This window comes from Panthera pardus, unplaced genomic scaffold (assembly GCF_024362965.1).
Source record: "Panthera pardus isolate Hobbes unplaced genomic scaffold, ASM2436296v1 HiC_scaffold_12, whole genome shotgun sequence".
NCBI lineage: Eukaryota > Metazoa > Chordata > Mammalia > Carnivora > Felidae > Panthera > Panthera pardus.
In genome coordinates this window covers 112,517,484-112,534,189 of record NW_026526677.1, presented here as the reverse complement: position 1 = coordinate 112,534,189, position 16,706 = coordinate 112,517,484, and the positions used below count along the sequence as shown (strand labels likewise).

Genomic DNA, 16,706 nt, shown 5'->3' with positions numbered 1-16,706 from the left:
GTCACTGTATGTGCTGCACTTCTAGCATAACGGACTCATCTAAATCTGAGTGGAAGGAGTGGGCCTGGCTATCAGGGATACTTTAGGATCAATGTGCTAAGAAGTAGAATGGTTTGGGTAGGAAAAATGTGCTACCATTTTGGGCACCTGGGTGCTACATAGGACAAATCTACTTATTCATCAGTTAATAATGGCTTTATATTTCTGACCAGCATCTCCCAGTTTGATGATGGAGGCACACTACCTCCTGCCTTTGCCAGCCCTTAGGAGAGGCTTATGTCCTGCTCCAGGGAGCTCTGGACTGGAGCTGTGGTGAGCTGCAGGTGCACGGAAAGGTGCTACCCACGTCTGCTCCTTCTTCTCTACTCTTCTTCTAGGTCGGTATTTAGTTGGAATTTTTGTAAGAAATGATATGGGGTGTGGCAGGGGCATGGTAGCTCTCAGGGGCCGTCACATAAACACTGGTGAGCCACTGTTTTTACACCAAATTGGTCTATATTTTCTTTGTGTACATTGCCCATGAAACAGTATTTATGCATTTGAAATTACAACAGATGAGAATTCTCTACATTTGATTACTATCAGATGTAGTAATCAATCCATATGGCGGAGAAATACACTCTACTCTCTGCTTAAGAATTATTTATAGAAAGTTATATTATAGAGAGAGGAAAGCCAAAATAGAAAATATGTAGATAAAAATAAATAGCATGGAAGCAATATTAGTGTTTGTTCCAGTCAAAGTGCTTATATAATAATAATGAGAAATACCAGTTACAAATAATGCATGCAAAGCTATTTTGTGTTTGTGTCTAATTATTGTCAGGGCTGTGTAACTCATTAATAATGGGAAAATGGTATCAAACATTCGGACGGTTCCGCCACTGTTTATATTTGATCCATAAGGTCGAACAATCTTTGTCTTATGATTAAACAAGAGAATATTTATTTCTAAATGATGTTCCTTAAAAAATGGTCAAAAGGCATATATGCAAAATGGGCCCATCTGAAGTATGAGACTGTCAAAACAAATTCTTCCAGGAGGGATAAGAATACATACATGATTTAGCTTGATAAAAATCTAAAAGTTGTTCAAAGTTATTATCCTTCAAGTGAGAGAATTTATGAAAAATGCAAAACCAGGGGATGGTAATTGGAATAAATTAATTCGATTTGATTCAAATTATATATTAAATATGCATTACGTGCTCAGTGCTGAGCTCATCATGTCAACATTTCTCTCTGTCCTTTATGTAGATGGTTTCGTTTAAAAAGGTCCTACTTCTTTACAGATTTACAGAAGCAGGAGGCATTGAAAGGCTGAATTTACTATTTAAAGTCACGAAGACACTCGGTTTAATTGTGGGCAAATATACTGAATAAGAGGACAATATAATAATAGTAATAATCAGAATCATCACCACAACCACCACCGTCATCATCACCATCATCACCATCATCATCACCATCATCATCACCATCACCATCATCATCACCATCATCACCATCATCATCACCATCATCATCACCATCATCATCACCATCATCACCATCATCACCATCACCATCACCATCATCATCACCATCACCATCATCACCACCACCATCATCATCATCACCATCACCATCATCATCATCACCATCACCATCATCATCACCATCATCATCATCACCATCACCATCATCATCACCATCATCATCACCATCACCATCATCACCATCACCATCATCAGCATCAGCATCATCATATAACAAATTGGAACTTTTCCTAGTAATGCAGTTTCCCATTATTGTTATAGACACAGGTAAACCCAAACGAATGTGTCTGCATTCAGGAAACACAAAAACATCAGGACTCAAGGATCTACCATTGAGGCAAAAATGCCCTGGTAGAGATCATTTTTTCCTCTTTACTACATTATGCACCTCATACTTCATTACCACATTCTGTTTCCTTTTTTTGTTACCAAAGGAGAGTTGACACACAATGTTACATTGCTGATAGATGTACAGCGTAGTATTCCTCCAGTTCCATTTAAATGTTGTGCTGTGCTCACCACAAGTGTAGCCAACATCTGTCACCGTGCAACACTATTTGCGACACTGTGACCGTTTTGCCTATGCTGTGCCTTTTATTCTCATGATTGATTCATTCCATCCCTGGGAGTTTAAACCTCCACCTTTTCATTACTACATTATTAATGCAGTCTCTTTAACTGGAACATCATACTTTTTGGTTTAGGATGTGTTTTGTTGCATTCGTGGCTATTGAAAATCCCAGATGAACCTATTCCGTGGGCTGCTAGACAGTTCAAGAAGGTTAAAAGCCAGGTAGAGATGGGGGTAGGCAACAAAGAGCAAGAACAGGGCAAAGAAAATGGTTCAAGCTGATTGGTATGGGGTCCAAGTTTAATTTTATTGACACCTTTCTTTTAGTGCTCAGGAAGCTGGGCCTTATTTGAAGGTGGTTGTAGATTTGGCCATTGGATGAGTAATTGCTACTTTTCCCTATGAAAATCTGTTTCTGAAATTAATGGTATCGCTTGCCACGAGAGGTAGATAGTTCTTAAAACCTTTGCAGAAATAAAACTTAGGTAATTTGACATTAACTATAGTGAGTTTCCTGCCTGAGCCTCTAGTTTAACATGGAGGCCTTAAGAATGGGCCAATGTTTTCCAAGAAAAGATGCATTGTTATACTTCATCAATTAGTTTGACAAATCATTTAGCACCTCCTCTGGGCCAGGCACCAAGCCAGGCCCTGAAATTGGGTGGTGGGTGGAGAAGATATGCTGCTCTCTTGGAATTAAAGTCAGCCCTTAGATCCTGATTAAATGTTCTTATGCCACGTTATTCAGAGGCCCATAGTTTGCATCTATTTCCTCCCATTCATGTTACAATTCCTTTCTACAGAATTCTGGACTTCACACAGTCTATTTTACCATTGGTTTTCTGTCAACCAAGTTGCTTCAAAGAAGTTTATTTGGGAAAATACACAGGCTACTCACGAAATGAAACTAATAGGGCATGGTTGAATTTTCCAAACCTCAGTGGAAAATTAAACTGAGTGTACCCTGAATTCTACTTCTGAGTTTATTTCCCAGACTGATCTATAAGCTCTGCTGAAAGGCAGACTAACTTACTTATGGATCAATAATAAAGTTCAGGAAAGATGGATGTTAATGAAATGGCTGAATATGAAACACTCTAGAAACTTCAGTAATGATTGCTGTAAAGTTGAATAAAAATATCATATTTGGTGGCAAAATATATAAGCAAAAGGAATTGACACAGAATACATTTTTAGGTATTCGTTATGAGCTACAGATTTTGACCTAGCATTTGAAGTCAGTCACTTCTTAGAAATAATCTTCCAACAGATTTTATGACTGTTACAAAATAGAATATATACATAAAACCACCAAGAGCACCCACATCTTTGCCTTTTGCAGGATATTAGTATGGTATCTTGACATAGATAAGTCTTGAAAATGCCTAATGCATCCAAAAGCCCTCCCGGTTAGTGGGGATATTCACAGCGAGACCGATGAAGAAATTGGCATATCCAGATGAAGCATAGTTGGGTGGTGTTCATCCGTGAACCCTAGATCATTTCTCTGCTCTTTTGCAGGCTATTCCTGTGAGCAACAGGGCTCAAGCCCGTAGGAGACACCACAGAAAATGCTTTAAAGTTATCGAACCAAAGGGTGAAACAGTTGAGATTTTTTTTTCCAGCTTTCCATCTGTCATTGATTTGATGGCTGCTTGCGAGGACATTAATTTTCTGGCGCTTCTGGCTTGCTCTGCGTGTCGGCCACGTGTGTTCCCTCAGCCAGAAAAATAAAAATAGCCCTTATGTGATTGCAGTAAGAAAACTTGATCTTTTAGAGGTGAATTCTGAGGGGATATGAACACTGATACCACAACATCTACTACAGAGGCACATACCTGAAATACGTCTGTCATAAGGCAGATTCAAGCTGGCGGGCCTGGGTTTGAACGCTGATTTGCTACGTAATCTTGATTAAAGCTCGTAAATTTTTATAGCCTCGGTGTCATCTATAAACAAAAACAATGCCTCCATTAAAGGACACTTGTACAGATTAGATGGGACTATGAATGTATAGATTAACACAGAACTAAGCATTTATGACAGCCTAATGACTAGAAACTTGTTGTTTAGTGAAGTATTTACTAAGTATGTACTATGTGCCAAGCCCGTGGTAGATGTTAGAGATGGAGATGAATAAAACAAATGCAAAACCTCATGTAGCTGTGTTCCACTGGGAGAGATACATAATATTATATGGATAGAGAAGGTGGAGTTTAGAGACGCATTGACTTGCCCAAGGTCGTGCGGCAATGAACCCCGAAAACGGGGATTCAGAATCAGCTCTAACTCTGATGCATGTGCATTTTTGTAATGCATAGTACCACCTGCCCAACACACCTGTTAAGAGTAAGATGGTTATGGGGCGCCTGGGTGGCGCAGTCGGTTAAGCGTCCGACTTCAGCCAGGTCACAATCTCGCGGTCCGTGAGTTCGAGCCCCGCGTCAGGCTCTGGGCTGATGGCTCGGAGCCTGGAGCCTGTTTCCGATTCTGTGTCTCCCTCTCTCTCTGCCCCTCCCCCGTTCATGCTCTGTCTCTCTCTGTCCCAAAAATAAATTAAAAAAAAAAAAAAAGTTGAAAAAAAAATTTTTTTTTTTAAAAAAAAGAGTAAGATGGTTATAAGGCATGTGTCAAAGTGGGGTCCATGCAGAAAATGAGGTCTCTGGAACGAGTCATTAGAGGGCTTGCTTGCCTGGTGACTGGAGGGAGGGGGAGGTGGGGACTTCATACACATCCTTGCAGCTAATGACTGCTGCGTGGTTGGCTTAGAATTTGGAGGAGTAAGACTATTTGGCAGAAGATACACAAAGTTAAAGGAGAGATGCCATTTTCTGTTAAGCAGAAGAGACGCCAGCTGGGTATTTTCTCCAGATGCTATTCCTTGAAAACAGAGTACATACAAGTAGCTGGAAACAGCAGTCACCCTTTCCAGGGCACCCTGCTGGATGGGCTGAGCTGGCACAGAAATGGGACATTTTCAAAGAAACGTAGTTTTATTATCTTCAAATATATCTGTTACTGCTAGGAACGGGTGAATAGGTGAGGGAAAGAATGTGACATAGGGAAAGATAAAATTCAGCCGAAAACCATGCTTTTATATTTTCTATCGCTTTGCGATCTTGGGCGTGTTTCTTTCACCACTTTGATCCTCAGTGTTCTGTAGCATTGAGATTATATTTGAAATCACATGTATTTCATAAAGCTGTTATAGAGGCTAACCTTGATAATATGTATGTTACCTAGATCTCCACCAGCTTGGTTAAAAATGAAGTCAAATAAACATTAATAGAACTTTTGCTAATTCCATATTTTCCTGCCAATTTTCTGAATTCTTTAAGTGGTGCCTTTCTGTCAGTTTTTGCATCATTCGAAGTTGCCACGTGCTCCAGGCTTTGGTCCCCTAAAACTGCACAGATGTCTCTGGCCTCAACCACTTGGAGAACTCTCTGGATCTCATAATGTCCTTGGAGTGCTTAGAAGATGACAGTCATGTTAGGAATGAGAAGAAGACCACTCCCTTCTCCAAGCTGGCTCAGTTGAGAGAGGTCCAACGTCAGGTGTCTGGGCGCCTAAATGTTGAATAATTAATATATCCTGTCCATCACCCCCGCTCCCACCCATGTCTCCAAAATCATACTGGTGAACTTCTTTTACATCACATGGTCAAAAGAGGGCAGAGCCAGGAGGATTCAGAGTCCAGTGTGGCTTGCCGAGCCAGCACCCTCAAACACTCAACTGCATTTGCCTGACCGTGGAAACAGCCTTTCAGGTGAGATACAGCAGGTAACGCTCCAGAGAATCCAAAGAAGACCCTGTGCCTTCCCCCCGCTGGCCTGTGATTGCAGAAGCTCCTGGTTCATGTTTGGCATCCAGCTCAGTGAGGTGGATGCTCACCTCGGTGGGTCTGTCACCCCCCATAAGCCTTCTGTTCGCCAGGCTGGGGCTCCAGATCCCACACCAGATCTTTTTTTCTGCCATGTTCCTATTCTTTCCAGCAAACATATCTTCCTGCCACTATTCAAGTTAGAGTGACAATTCTCTATGAATTTTCATTGTCTTTCCCTCCTTCCCCCTCCCCCTAAAGCTATAATTTTTGCCTTTCTGATTTCACAGTTCCCTAACTTGGGGATCCCACTTCCCGAGGTTATGTATTAAATCCGCAAAAGAACATGACCTAGGACCCCGTCTACTGGGGAATCTTGATTGGAGGGAGTTAATCTTAGATATTCAGGTCAATTCCTAGACACGCCCCAGGCAACAGTCACAAGAATCCGGTTAATTGTCTAGGCTCTGCTTCTCGAGCTCAACTTTGAAATTGTGGTCTTTGTTCTTACCTGGTTTCCTCTCTTGCACCTTTTTATTGCCCTCCCCAAATGCCTTCATATTAACTCCTGTTTGGACTGAATGCTTGCATTTTTGATTAACATCTTCCCAAATACCCTGTCTGTTCAGCCTCCTAGATCTTAACCACTGTCCCAACCCAGACAACCAGGAAAATGATTACTACTCTTTTGGTTGTTGTATGTCACTACTTACTGTCAACTGTTCTAACTGTTCAGCCCACAAAGCTTTTTTATGCTTACATCAATACCTCTCACTCAATAACCCCTCTGGCTCTTGACTCATTTTTGCTTTATTTCCTTGCCTCTTATTTCTCCATATAAGCCACTAGATTTGGTGACCAGATGTTACATTCCCTGCCCTCCTTGTATCTTTAAATTTTTTTAATGTTTATTTATTTTGGAGAGAGAGCGTGAGCAGGGGAGAGACAGGGAGAGAGGGAGACACAGAATCCGAAGCAGGCTCCAGGCTCTGAGCTGTCAGCACAGAGCCCCACATGGGGCTAGAACTCATGAACCGTGAGATGGTGACCTGAGCCGAAGTTGGAGGCTTACCTGACATAGCCACCCAGGTGCCCCTTTTTTGACTTTTGATTAACCTCTCAGATCAATTGGATTTTAGAATCTCCTCACACACGGACTCATCGAGTAAGAGGTACTCTAACACCTCTCTCCCCACTTCAAGGTGGGTATATACTTAGCTTCATCGAATCAACCCATCACAGTATGCATCCGGAGACTGATTTCGATTTTCTAAATCTTTGCTCCAAATCAAGGCTCACACTTGTTTTCTATTTCTCTCTAGAACTTGAGGAAACAGTATCAATCCTAGCCCTGATCTTGCCCCCAGCTTCCATTCCCCTAGCTAATATCCAGCTGAGCCTAGTAGAGCCCCTCCCAGGAAGCCTAGGCGATTGCTCAATAGATTGCAAAAGACTGTCTTCAAGGAGGAAGGAGAGGCAGGAGAAGACCAGGATTTGTGGGACACGGTCCCGATCTTGTATGAACTTCCAATCTAATGAGGACATAAGATGACAAAAGCCCCTGTAATGCTGGATGGGGTGAAGAGAGAAGTGCTCCTTTGTCTCCCGGTGATTATAATGAAGGAAGACATTTCAAATGATTCTCGGAGATTAGGTAGGTAAGAACAATAGTTGATACAGATGGTATAATATAGTCAAGTTCGAATTTAGGTGATCTGACATCTGTGCTTAGCTCTCACTGTTTTCTAATGCCTCTGCATAATATTTAATAGGCGGGGTGGGGGGCGGGGGAAGGAGAGATTTCTTCCAGGAACAAACCAACAAAGACACACAGAGCTCAGAGCCTGCTCAATTTGGTGGAAACAGATGATACATCATCTGAAATAGCAAGAGATGAGACTAGAAATATATTTGGGACTGGTTATTGAGGTCTTTGAATGCTTTGCTAAGAGTTTTGAGAATAATTTGATCCTTAATTGATGCAGCAAAGTTATGCTGAACTAGGTCTATGAAGTATGAGGTTTTAGGAGTGTGTTAGTGAATAAAACAGTGTTGAGCCAATGAGCAGGAGAGACTCTGTTAAAGTAATTTCATTTCAGTTGTCAAGAACAAAAACAAATTTGAGTCAATTGCAGAGATGATGTGGAGTCAATGACATATTCTCTGAAAGAATGGATAGTGATGGAAACCATAAAGATGGAACAGTATCTGTGGAGGTTAGAGTGAAGGATTGAGGGTGGGGTGGAGATTTTGAGTGTATCTGTCCACTTGGAGGTAAGAGAAACCGGGGAGGGATAAATTGAATAAGAGTAGGGATAATTCAAAGGACAGTTGTATAGAACCTAGTGGGAAATAGGTGCAAGATTGAACAGGTAGAGGTCTTGACCTTACAACAGAGTAAGGCAGTTCCTTTACCAACATGGGAGTGAAGGTGGTAAAGATAGATAAAACTATAGCCACACTTGAGCTACAAGAGGGAAATTGAGGACCTTTACACGTACTCATTACTGTTTTTTAAACGAAGCAGGCTTTGTCATTTCCTGGAACTATCAAGGGATAGAGTTAAGGCTTCAGGAGACTTTATGATGATTGTTCTGGAGGCTAAAAGAGGGGCTTGGCTCGAGGTGGGTGAATGAACCACAAGTACACGTGACGAGCTCACAAAGAGTTTCATGAATATTGCCTTGACCACAAAGACAATCGAACGAAAATAACCTCTCAATAACCTCTGAGCATGTAGAGTAGCACCCGGCGGTAAGGCGAGTTCAATATTTTTATCTTTCAAAAGCGCTGCTGGCAAGAAGAAGTAGCCTAAAAGCAAAAAAGAATGCAAGGTGTCGTTATCCTGGAAAGTCAATGACGTGTAATGAGAGGTGGTTTTGATTTGTCTGCTTTTGAATGCAGGGTGTAGGTTTTACAGGTTTGGGGCATGGAGTTTTGCATCAATATGATATGTTCTGAAATCCAGGAGGCTGTTCTGCAAATGATCCCAGGATTTTCGCTCCTCAGCGCTATTGACCATCGGAAAACCAAGCATCAGAGATCGACATTTCAGAGCAATTTCCCTTGCATTAAATACCGCGTCTTCTTCCCTTCCCATTTTTCCTTCATCTCTCCTTCCTTCTGTCTTTTTGCTGCTGTTAATGTAAAGATTCTTCACATATTTTAGTGAGATTTTGATCACTCTTGTGGAGATTACAATCTCTTCATTGGCTGATGCCTATAGGATTATCCTAAGACATTTCTATAGCTTCACTTTTTGATAATGTTTAGTATTATCAGGCAGTGATATTCAGAAACCATCAAATATCATAAAGCAAAAATTGAATGAAGAGCAATGCATACCTTAAAGGATAGGGGCCTCCGTAACCATATCAAGACCAATTCCATTATGACTCCCGTCTTAGTACATGGCTTTGTTTTCCTTCAAGGATGGTTGAAAATCAATGCTCAGCCTGTGATTGGCCCAATTTAGAATTTCTCAAGGATTAACATCATGTAGCTTTTTTCTAGCTTGGGCATGGATTAGTAAATCTTCTGGTTGACATGGAGAGAAAGAATGCAGAAAGAAAATTTATTAGAAAGTGAAGTGGACCTTGACTAATTAAAAAGCAATAAAGAAAGAGTTTGGAGGACAGTAGCTGGGGCTGTGGTGTCAAAGACTGTAGGGAATCGATATCTTACAAGGTGTAGGGTTATAGTGTTCATGTTAAGCGGAACCATAATTGCCTCCCAGGAGTCCCTGAGGTATAGACAGCTGGATTTTCTCCACGTTTAGCCCTGAGGTGCTGAGGTGATTTTTTATTTCCTACCAAGTTGATTCAACATTCTAACTGCATTTAAGGTTTTCTCTAGACCCGTGCTCAGCCCTATTAGATGTAATGTCCTCTTTTTATAATAATTCTCTACACCAGTGCTCAGCCTTATTAGAGTTAATGTCCTCTTTTTATAATAATTACTTTTTTATGCCTGCTTTGCAATTCTGAAGTGAAATTAATAGATAATAACCAATCTACAGGCAAAATTTTCAAAACTCAATATAATGCCGTGACTATATTTCAGGGGCATAACTTCTCTGTATTTCAAGGAAGTTGGTATTCTGCCTTGTTATACACCAAGAGTTGTTTGTTGTTTTGGAAAATCATGTCACCAGTGGAAATACTGGTTATAGAATTTGAGGAGGCCACACAACGGTAGGCGTCTGCTTTTAAAGTCACAGATTCAAGGGTTTGACTACTTCAATATTCTTTAAGTGCAAGAGTGTTTATAGAATTAAATGCACATTGTATTATATTAAATTATTCTCTTTTATTTCTCCTTTGTATTATATATAGAGCACATTTTTGCATTTTTGAAATTTTGCCTGTAGATGGTCACCTCTTAGCTTCATTTTAGACTAATTAATCAGGCTGGACACTTATTATGTCCAAATTCAATTGGGGATGAAAGGTCCCTCATGCAGTTATTTACAGATTTTAGGTTCCTGTCCACTGGGGGACTGATGGCCTGTTTCTTCTACATTGGCCTCTCCGTACATTCTGCTAGAGCAGGTGATATGACAGAGGGAGAGAGAGGGAGAGCGGAAGGGAGAGATATCAAATATCGTATTTGATCTGTTTTAAGTTAGTTACTGCCATTCCAGTGTTATTTACCATCTTTCAAGGAAGATGTTTAATACTTGCTGAAAGAACGTTGAACATCCAGGTGACTTCATCAACATTTATGGAATAATACATTGTGGTGGAAATATTTCTCTAGGAGCCCCAAACCCTGAGTTCTAATTCCAGGCCTGCCGATTACTGGTCCATTCACTGGTCACATAACCTTGGGCCAGTCACACCATTTATGATAAAACAAGAAATAGTCTCTGACTGTGTTTCCTGATTCAGAGCTCCTAAAATGCTTGTAATTTCCTGAGTAATAGGGGTGCTAAGAACATCTTTTGTTCTAATATTTGGTTTTTGACCCTGGTTCCTGACGCAAGAGCTCCTCAGACCCTTGGAATCTCCAGAGTGATGAGTGTCTTTTTGTATGCTAATGAGATGAGTAGTGTCTGAGAGCCCCTGGATAGCTTCAGGGTGGTGGCTGGTCAGCAGAAAGACCAAGCCAAGTTTACAGCTTGGAACTTTCAGGCCCATCCTGCATTCTCTGTAGAGAAGAGAAGGGGCTAGAAATTGAGTACATAGTTGCTCAAGCCTGTGTGATGAAATCTTCATAAAAATCTTTAAACTATGCAGAAACCTAAGCTGCTGGGTTGGTGAATCTATCCATGTACCAGGATGATGGTGCACTCCAATCCCATGGGCATAGAAGCTAATTTGTTCAGGACCCTCCTGGACTTGACCTCATATTAGTCTTCATCTATATCCTTCTAATAAACCAGTGAACATAAGTGGGTTAGACTTCTGGGTCTGAGCTCTTCAACTGTGCAGTCTTAGCTAATTCTAGATAGTTAGCGTCATAACTGATTTGTAGGACATATACTTGGTGTTGGGAGAGTTGGAAAATTGGTCTGTGTGCGAAAACACCCCTCCTTTTGGTGTCAGGAATGTCCTGTGGGTAGATGAAAACAGGAGCTTCTGTAATCGAACTAATGTGAATTCGTTGTTTAGTGAGTCACAGGTAGAAACACACCAGGAGGTGTTACACAAAGGAAATTTTATTTGCAGCAGATAAGGAGATCATGGGGAATAGCTTCCAAAGCTGTGACTGCCCAAGTGGGGGTGAGTGGATTTCTTTTATTTAGGGTTTGGATGAGTAGTCAGCATGAGTTTTGTCATCCTACGTAGAGGCGGGCGTAAGGTGCACGGGTACTTAGGAAACATGCCCATAAGTGCATTGTATGTTAATAAAATCTCCTTGGGTGGAGACTTTAACATTATGAGGTATATGTAACTGCCAGACACTCCATGGTCCATCCCTGCTGGTGTGAGTCGGTGGTTGAGGTCAGATATTGGTCTAGGTTGCCGGATCTCTTCTTGTTGTTTGCCTCCAAAAGATAATGTTAACATTCCTGGGAAGAAAGGGGGTCCCCAGGGTCCTCTGGTGACAGTTTTAACCTCCTTTACCCTATGGGGTGTGGTTTCACTTCCTCTTAATCTTTAAGCCTGTTTTTGATCATTTATATAAAGGAAACCGCAATGGCCACATAAATTCCTAAGGGGTTCCTTCCAAGATGGGTAAAAAAAAAATTGGTTGTGAAGATACTTTGACAACTGACATGTCAGACAACCTCAAGGAGTTATTATTACAAGTACCATTGTTTCTGTGGGGAAGGGCCTTCCAAGTTCAAAATAGCACACACATAAATAAACTTGGGAAACACAATGTTCTTGTATATTGGGAATTTCCTATATTTAAAACCAAAGTTTAAGGGGGAAAAAAAAAAGAGGTTAGAGTGGGAGAGAGCCAAAGCATAAGAGACTCTAAAAACTGAGAACAAACTGGGGGTTGATGGGGGCGTGGGAGGGCGGGCAGGGTGGGTGATGGGTATTAAGGAGGGTACCTGTTGGGATGAGCACTGGGTGTTGTATTGAAACCAATTTGACAATAAATTTCATATATTAAAAAAAAAAAGCAACCCAAGTTAAAACAGATAAAATTGTCTGTGTAGTTCACACATACGTCCTGATAAGGAGGTTGGTGTGGAAATATTTTTACTGTGGTTAAATTTTAAGATTTTTGCCCGAATTATTTTTCAAATGAGATTCTCATGCCATTGAAACAGAGAAGAGAAAAGAAAGAGGAGTGAAGCTACAATATCTATGAGATTTGACTTCACTATTACAAGGAACCCACAGAATACTGAGTATACGATTAGGCAATTAATGAATATCTTTCCCGTAAGGCAGAATAAACTTAAAGTCACAACCATGGGGGTGCCTGGGTGGCTCAGTCAGTTCAGTGTCCGACTGTGGCTCAGGTCATGATCTCATGGTTCAGGGGTTCAAGCCCTGCATCAGGTTCTGTGCTAACAGCCTGGAGCTGGCTTCGGATTCTGTGTCTCCTTCTCTCTCTGCCCCTCCTGTGCTAGTGCTCTATTTCTCTCTGTCTCTCAAAAATAAGTAAATATTTAAAAAAATTTTTTAAGTCACAACTATATAGCCATAGGAAATCTCATACAAAGTATAGGAGAAACTATTGATTTTTTAGTTTGCTGCGTAGCAACAGCACAATAAAGCAATCAGACACAGTGACCTCTCAAGATAGCCTTCAGTGCAGATCAATGCAAATACTTGTACTCCTCGCTGTCCTCATATTCTGAATCAAAATCGTTTTTGAGTACCCATGCATATGGCACACCGTGTCTGTCATGGAGACCTTTTAGACATGATTCAGGAACGAGCTCCTCAAATCGCAACTTCGCCAATCAAGTTAGCAGGAGAGGCTTTGTTGTTTCTGCAAGAACTGTGTGAGTCATTTATGAAAACCAACTTTTAACAATCTGAACTAAAGCTTTAAAAATTTTTGGTGTTGAATATAGAATCCAAGCCTGATTAACTACTCACTCCTAAAAATTCAAACTCCGGATGTAAGATACAGGCAGAGAACAACAAATTAGCAATACTGGTCAAAATACATGCTCTGAATTTTCTGGTGTTATGACCACGGCCATCATTATAATTATCATGACTACTGACCATATATAATCAGTGAAGCAGTATGTTGTTTTCTGGGTTCTGCAAATTGCCCTATTGCCTGAAAATATAAAATCCAAAATTAGTTTTCCGACAGATGATGCGTGTGGGAATTTTGAAGATAAATGGATTTTCTTATAATAGGTGCCTATTAAGTGGGGCTGGAAGTTGAACAGGATAATAAAATTCTTTCATTTAGCTTGTGTGAACCTAATTTTTCCCAGGGCTGCTCTTTCCTTAGACTTTTCCTTTTGATTCTTTAATCTCTTCTCTCCCTTCATCCACACATGAAATAATAATATTCAGGGCAGTATCTCATATTCTCCTTCCACTATATAACCTCTCTAATGTCTTCCCATTGTTTAGCTTCCATTTACACTCAGGTGATACCAAAGTCTCTAGATCTTTCCCAGGCATCTTTCCAGACCAGTACCTTTAGTCCATTTCATTGGTTCTAATGACTCTTTATACAGCTTTAACCCATCGCTCATTTATGTGGACTGAGCACACTTGAATCTTTTACCTCACCTTCTTAGAAGGTATAGAAGAGGTATTTCAATGTGGAAGTAATCCTCACTAGTGTGAGAAAATAAGAAACAGAGTTATCCATAGTATTTGAGAAATTCCTGAAAGGCCCCAAGCAAAAATCAGCCTGAAATCGACTGAGCAATAACTACTACAGTGAATTGTTGAAAAAAGGCCAGAAAGAGTTCTGAGGGTGAACCACATACACACACAAAGAATTCCAAGGAGAGGAGAAGGGCCCAAGGGGGATCTATGTGATGATTTGAAAACTTCTATTCAGAGCAGAAAGTAGTATTGGGCCTTTTAATGTCCTTATTTTTTATTAAAAACATTTTTTTTATCATCAGCCCCACCTGCTTCCCAACTATGCTTGCCTCAAATGGTGAGCTACACAGGGATTTCCCATCCAACAGCAATGATGAGCATAGTTCTTGGCTCTGAGAGGAAGAAGAAGCCTCACCTGTAGAAGATGAGCTGGCCGCCTCCGTGTGGTTGCCAGTTCCAAATCCCATCCCTTCTGCACAGCAACTAAAGGCAGGCTCAAGTAAAAAAGCACTTCCCCTTGAAAGAAGAGGGCTCTTAAGATTGCTAAGGAAAACGATTGTCATGAAACAGAGGCCGTCAACAACAGAAAAACTACCAACCAGAGAAAGAGTTGCTAATAGAAGCAGGAAAACCCTAAGAATAATTGCCATCCTCAGATATTTAAAGGAAGACACATATGTTGCATCCATTAGACATCTTTATTATCAGGCCTCAGAAACAAACTGTGGTACATTTTAACAACTAATTTATCAGAAGTATATGAGGAAGCTCCTAGAATGGTTATGAGGCTATAGACATCCAGGATTAAAAATAGAACAAGAACTACAACAAGGGCAAAGGCAGGGACCAAGCCCTGAGAGTTCTTGCTCTGCAGATATGCACTTTCCAGTGAAGAGGCCTCATGAGTTTCTGTTTCCTTGATTTTTTTGGATTAATATTCATGTCACAGGAGAGAGATGATTGCCTAGCTTAGACTGCACATCCACCCCTTGGTTAGGAGAGGGCAGGGACCTTGATTTATAGTTCCATAAAGCCCAAGTAAAATGGGGGGAGAAGTGATAACTCAAAATAAAATTTGTGAACTAGAAAAAAAATTAATTAATTGTTAAAAATGAAAAAAAAAAGCCGGCGGGGGGGGGTGGGGAGGGCGCACCTGGGTGGCTCAGTTGGTTAAGCATCCAACTTCGGCTCAGGTCATGATCTCACGGTTCATGAGTTTGAGCCCCACGTTGGGCTCTGTGCTGACAGCTCAGCTTCGGATTCTGTGTCTCCCTCTTTCTCTGTCCCTCCCCTGATCATGCTCTCTCTCTCTCTCTCTGAAATAAATAAACATTAAAAAAATGCAACATTGGTGTGCTAGTAAGGCAAACACATTCAGATATCAGAAATATAACAAATACCTATAAACATCCATGAAATGAGAATAGCAAGTTATGAAAAAAGGAGTCAGTAAGAATTGGGGAAGATAAGATCACCACTATTTTAAGAAATTGGTGGATTTATGCTAACACAGAATGGACAGAGTTTAAAAGTGAATTTTTGAGCTACGTGATTGGGCCAAGGGAATTCTCCTGGAATGAAGTTCTAAAGTACAAAGGGAAACAAAGGAATATGTTCTAGACACTACCTAACGGAAGTTGTTGAAACAAAAGATAGAAAGATTGGTGGAGAAGTAATAAAATTTGTTGTATAATAAATTCATTATAGTTTAAATATATTTTCTGATTTCTACCATCATTACTTCTTTGGCCCACAGATTATTAGTGTGTTTCTGAGGTTAGATTTCTGTTACTCAATTTCTAGTTCAGTTGTACTAGGGCAAGAGAATATCCTCAGAATGGGTTTCAATTCATTTAAATGTGTTGACTCCTGTTTTATTGACTAGTATATGGACTACTATGTTTTTAAATATTCTCGGTATACTTGTAGAGTATTCTGCCCTTGCTAGATAGTGTTCTATAGATGACCATGTGTTGCCAAATTTATTAACTGTGTCGTTTAAATCTACATCATTATTTATTATTTCACATCAACTTTTGTTATTAATATAAGTATGTTATACTTTTGTCACTGTTATTTGTGACTTGCACTGTTCAGTGTACAGGTCTTATGTCAGATTTATCCCCATAATATTTCACATTTTGGAGGCTATTGCGAAAGTCACTTTTAATTTCCATTTTGGATTATTCATTGCTTGTATGTAGAAATACAACTGATTTTTGGACATTGATCTTGTATCACGTAAACTTGTTCACCTCATTTATTAGTTCTAGTGGCATTTTTGTTGATTCCATAAGATTTTCAAGTGGACAATTGTATCATCTATGAATAACAAATATCATTTTTTTCTTTTCCAATCTACACTCATATTATCTCTTGCTGTTGCCTTTTATTGTACTGGAAAGAACAAATACTGAAGTTCTTTCCAGTAAAATATTGAACAGAAATGATGAGAGTAAATGTCCCTGTCTTGTTCCTGACCTTTGGAGGAAAACATCTGGTCTTTCACTATTAATCCACTAGCTGTAGATTTTTACAGATACCCTTTGTCAGAATGAGGAAGTTCC

The 16,706-nt window shown here is 40.2% G+C and overlaps 1 long non-coding RNA gene across 1 annotated transcript; it reads left to right on the top strand.

Moving 5' to 3' along the window:
- The first annotated feature begins 221 nt into the window (after window positions 1–221).
- On the top strand, window positions 222–4,267 carry LOC109258460 (uncharacterized). The gene is made up of 2 exons (XR_002076328.2): window positions 222–377; window positions 3,631–4,267. It is a non-coding gene; the product is annotated as an uncharacterized LOC109258460 (long non-coding RNA).
- The last annotated feature ends 12,439 nt before the right edge of the window (window positions 4,268–16,706 follow it).